Genomic DNA, 6,000 nt, shown 5'->3' on the forward strand with positions numbered 1-6,000 from the left:
CATGGAGAAGAATGTATTCGATGGGCAGGTCACAGCATCAATGACTTATAAACTGGAGAAGAATCTTTGACTTAGTTTGATATTGTTAGTGATCTTTCTATTCATTCATTCACTAGCCAATAATGATTGAGGGGCTTATGAGTGAGTGCCAGGCCCTCTAGGAGCTCAGGATTCAATGTGAGGAAAGCTAGAGGATCCCTGTTCTCCTAGAGCTTATCACCTATTGGGAAAGACAGAAGAGTAATCAAATAAAGAAACAAACAAATATAAAATCACTTCCAAGAAAGGATGTGGGGTTGCCAGAACATGTAGTAAGAGGATTTAACCTGATCTGAGGTGAGGAAATGTTTTCTGTGCAGGAACAGTTGACCTGAACTCTGAAGGAGGAAAATGCTAACTAAGCAGAGAGAGGAGAGAATACGTTCTAAGGAGGAAACAACCTTGGCGGCACGAAGAACTGACGGTGGAAAGCTCACTGTGGAAGAGCAGAGAGAGCAAGAGTGAGCAGGCTTCAGGGTGTGCTGGAGACCTAAGTTGTGCTCAGCGTGTGCACAGCCTTGCAACCTTTTTAAGGAGCTTCATCGTTTACCCCAGAGCAGTAGGAAGCCCGAAGTGCTAAAGGCAGGGCTTGCATTTCTAATGGCAGCCCTTACGGGGCAGGGCCATTGCTTTATGACACCTCACTGTGGATGCCACATGTGTCAAATCTAATTCCTTAATTACTTATGATGCAGGCTTAACACGTAGGGCGGAGGGAATTGTGCATAATGGCAAATATTAAAGAGCAGTGGTAGACACAGAACCCACACAGAGTCAAACACCCTTCTTCCTCCTTACTTGGTCTACACTGGGCCACTGTTTAATTTTTTGTTGTGGTAAAATACACGTAACATAAAATACACCATTCTAACCATTTCTGAGCACACAGTTCAGTGGCAGGAAGTACATTCACACTGTTGTGCAACCATCACTGCTATCCATCTCCAAAACTTTTCATCAACCTAAACTGAAGCTACCTATTACATAATAACTCTCGACTTCCCCCTCCCCCCAGCCCCTGCAAACTACTGCTTCACTCTTATGGATTTGGAAGTTACGTCATCTAAGTGGAACCATACAATGTTGTCCTTGTGCAGACCCGGGGAGAGGACTAGGGTTGGCTGCACAGAGACAGCCCAAAGGGACTGGAGTGTGGTCCAGGCCACAACGAGGGGTTTGCACAGGATGGAGCCCAGGTCTGCCATAAAAACCCCATTGTTAAGCTGCATATGAAAGGAGGAGTGGGGTCCCACCACAGCAGCCCCATTCTCAGCATGCTCACGGCTGGCGCGGCTCTGCCTCTGAGCCCTGGGAGCATGCAAGCACCTGTGGACTGCGCACACACGGAGGTGGGTCTGAAATCTGAGCCAATTCCCCACAACTGTGCGAATTCCTGGGATTTACGCCTCCAGTAGCTCTGTAAGCTCAGCGCTTGCAGGATATCCAAGCAGATTGCTGGTGCTCCCATGGTGGTGGTGGGTCCAGCATTAATAGCAGTGGGCTTTGTGGGTTCACTCACGAGGAGACAGGGCTGGCATGTGAGCTGATTACTGTAGCTCCCACTGTGTGTCCAGGTGCATGACTACAGCAGGTCTGGGTACCAGACTTCAGTGGGTCTGGGCTGGAGGCTTTGTGAGCACAGTGCCTGAGGGACACCCAGACTTATTTCCTGCATTCCCAGGGTTGAGGCAATGCTGAGGGCAGTGCCAACAACAGTGTACTTCGTGAGCCCACACAACACATGACAAATGACACCACAGAGTGCACTTCCACGTGGACAGCTCCTGTGAAGGAATACTCAGTGCCTCCTCTCCCAGCAGGAGTGCTCCAGTAATGCCTACCTCACACCACAGCTCTGAAACAGATCTCAGGGCTTCTACTCCAACAACTGGGGAGCAGACCCTGACGCCCACAGGGATGTGACAACCCCAGAGCAAAGAGCAGGCCCCATTCAACAGCCAGAGCAGGCTCTGGTCACCACAACAGCAATCACACACCCTAACGAGGGGATAATAGCCAGCACACACTGAGGAAAGACATGGCAGACATCCATACCAAAAACAATCCTCACACCAACAATATTAGACTGACATAGGCTACACAGGGGCACTCCCACATAAAAACGGTACTTCAAGACCACAGCAGATAACTGTTTCTCCTAAGTTCAGAGAAAGCCAAGTAAAATGAAAGAGCAGAGGAATTACTCCCAATTACTCTTATTAAAGAACAAAAGAATTCCCCTGAAAGAACAAACAATGAAACAGACCTCTCCAGTCTAGGAGACCCAGGTTTAAAAAGGAAGTAATAAAAATACTAAAGGAATTGAAAAGGCTATCAATAGAAATTCAGGGAGTTCCCTGGTGGTCTAGTGATTATGATTCAGCACTTTCACTGCTGTGGCCTGGGTTCAATCCCTGGTCAGGGAACTGAGATCCCACAAGATGCATGTTGTGGCCCCAAAAAAAAAGCAAAGGAAAAAGAAATGCAAATCACTGTAACAGGGAACTAGAGACTATAAAGAGGAGCCAATGAAAATTCATTTGCCAAAACAAAAACTGAAGGCAATAAATAGCAAACTAAATAACACAGGAGAAAGAATAGATGATCTGGAAAATAGATTAATGAAAATTACCCAATCAAAACAACAGACAGAAAAGCAAGTGGGAAAAAAAAAGCAATATGCAAGACCTATGGGATAATTTAGAGCAAGCCAATCTACACATAATAGGGATCCCAGAAGAAAAGTGGATAGAAAACATATCTGGGGCTTCCCTGGTGGTGCAGTGGTTAAGAATCCACCTACCAAATGCAAGGGACACGGGTTCGAGCCCTGGTCTGGGAAGATCCCACATGCCGCAGAGCAACTGGGCCCGTATGCCACAACTACTGAGCCTGCGCTCTAGAGCCCACGAGCCACACCTACTGAGCCCATGAGCCACACCTACTGAGCCCACAAGCCACAACTACTGAGCCTGCGTGCCACAACTACTGAAGCCTGCGTGCCTAGAGCCCATGCTCCACAGCAGGAGAAGCCACTGCAATGAAAAGCCTGCGCACTGCAACTAGAGAAAGCCCGTGTGCGGCAACGAAGACCCAATGCAACCATAAATAAATAAATAAATAATTTAAAAAAAGAAAACATATTTGAAGAAATTATGATTGAAAGCTTCCTGAACCTAAAGAAAGAAACATATCCAGGTACAGGAAGCAGAGGGTCCCAAACAAGATGAACCCAAACAGACCTACACCAAAACACAGCATAATTAAAATGGAAAAAGTTAAAGATAAAAGAGGATTCTAGGGCTTCCCTGGTGGTGCAGTGGTTGAGAGTCTGCCTGCCAATGCACGGGACACGGGTTCATGCCTCACTCCAGGAAGATCCCACATGCCGCGAAGCAGCTGGGCCCGTGAGCCATGGCCACTGAGCCTGTGCATCCGGAGCCTGTGCTCCACAACAGGAGAGGCCACAACAGTGAGAGGCCCGTGTACCACAAAAAAAAAAAAAAAAGATAAAAGAGGATTCTAAAGGCAGCAAGAGAAAACAAAGAGTCACAAGAGAACCCCCCATAAGGCTATCAGCTGCTTTCTCTACAGAAACTTCACAGGCCAGAGGGAGTGACAAGATTTATTCAAAGTCCTGAAAGGAAAAAACCTGCAACCTAGGATACTCTACCCAGCAAGGCTGTCATTTAGAATAGAGGGAGAGATAAAGAATTTCTCAGACAAGCAAAAACTAAAAGAATACAGTAACACTAAGCCTATCCTAAAAAAAAAAAAATACTGAAAACTCTTCTCTAAATAGAAAAGAAGAATCCATAGGAAAGAGAAAATCAAAATAGGAAAGTATAACACTTAAATAGGTAAGTATATCACTAAATAAGTCAGTAGATTTCTAAGAAAAACAAAAAAATTTAATTGTGAAAGCAATTATAACTACAATGAACAGCAAAAGGATGAACATGATGATGTAAAAGAGGACATCAAAAGATGGAGACAAGATGGCATAGTAGAAGGACATGAGCTCACCTCTTCTTATGAAAACACCAAAATCACAACTGCTGAACAACCAACAAACAAAAAATGCTGGAACCTACCAAGAAAGAAAACCTACATCCAAAGACAAAGAAGCCACAACAAGATGGTAAGAGAGGAGCACCCACGATAAAATCAAATCGCATACCTGCCAAGTGGGCGACCCACAAACTGGAAAATAATTAGACCACAGAGGATCTCCCACAGGAGTGAAAGTTCTGGGCCCAACGTCAGGCTCCCCAGCCTGGGGGTCTGTCAATGGGAGGAGAAGCCCCCCTAGAGAATCTGCCTTTGGAGGCCAGCAGGGTTTGATCACAGGAATTCCACAGGACTGTGGGAAAGAGAAACTCCACTCTTGGAGGGCGCACACAGGTCTCGTGCACATCAGGACCCAGGGAAAAAAGCAGTGACCTCATGAGAGATTGGGCCAGGTCTACCTGCAGAGGTGGGGGGGCAGCTGTGGCTCACTGCAGGGACAAAGACACTGGCGGCAGTAGCTCTGGGCAGTACTCACTGGTGTGAGCCCTCCTGGAGGCCGCCAAGGCCTGGCCCCACCCCCACAGCCTATAGGCTCCAGTGGTAAGACACCTCAGGTCAAACAACCAACAGGGCAGGAACACAGCCCCACCCATCAGCAGATAGGCTGCTTAAAAGTCTTCCTGAGGACACAGCAGCCTGCTAAACATACCCCTTGACATGGCCCTGCTCAGAGGGGCAAGACCCAGCTCCTGCCCACCAGTGGGCAGGAACTGGTCCCTCCCACCAGAGAGCCTGCACAAGCCTCTTAGTCTCATCCACCAGGGGGCAGACGGCAGAAGCAAGAAGAATTACAACCTGCAGCCTGCAGAACACTCAGAAAGTTAGACGAAATGAGACACCAGAGGAATACGTCCCAGATGAAGGAACAAGATAAAACCCCAAAAGAACAACTAAGTGAAGTGGAGAAAGAGATAGGCAATCTGCCTGAAAAAGAATTCAGAGTAATGATAGTAAAGATGATCCAAGACCTTGGAAAAAGAATGGAGGCACAGACTGAGATACAAGAAATGTTTGACAAAGACCTAGAAGAACTAAAGAACAAACAGAGGTGAACAATACAATAACTGAAATGAAAAATACACTAGAAGGAATCAATAGCAGAATAACTGAGGCAGAAGAATGGATTAGTAAACTGGAAGACAGATGGTGGCAATCACTTCCATGGAACAGAATAAAGAAAAAAGAATGGAAAGAAATGAGGAAAGTCTAAGAGACTTCTGGGACAACACTAAATGCACCAACATTTGCATTATAGGGGTCCAAGAAGGAGAAGAGAGAAAGAGAGGACCTGAGAAAATATATGAAGGGAAAGTAGCTGAAAACATCCTTAATATGGGAAAGGAAACAGTCACCCAAGTCCAGGAAGTGCAGAGAGTCTGAGGCAGGATATACCCAAAGAGGAACACGTGGAGACACATACTAATCAAATTGACAAAAATTAAAGACAAAGAAAAAATATTAAAAGCAACAAAGGACGGGCTTCCCTGGCGGCACAGTGGTTGAGAGTCCGCCTGCCGATGCAGGGGACACGGGTTCGTGCCCCGGTCCGGGAGGATCCCACATGCCGTGGAGCGGCTGGGCCCATGAGCCATGGCCGCTGAGCCTGCGTGTCTAGAGCCTGTGCTCCGCAACGGGAGAGGTCACAACAGTGAGAGGCACGTGTACCGCAAAAAAAAAGCAACAAAGGAAAAGCAACAAATAACATACAAGGGAATTCCCATAAGGTTATCAGCTGATTTCTAGGCAGAAACTCTGCAGGCCAGATGGCAGTGGCAGGACATATTTAAAGTGATGAAAGGGAACCTACCACCAAGAACACTCTACCCAGCAAGGCTCTTGTTCAGCTTTAATGGAGAAATCAAATGCTTTACAGATAAGCAAAAGCTAGAC

The sequence above is a fragment of the Leucopleurus acutus genome (assembly GCF_964270905.1).
Source record: "Leucopleurus acutus genome assembly, chromosome: 6".
NCBI classification, from domain to species: Eukaryota; Metazoa; Chordata; class Mammalia; order Artiodactyla; family Delphinidae; genus Leucopleurus; species Leucopleurus acutus.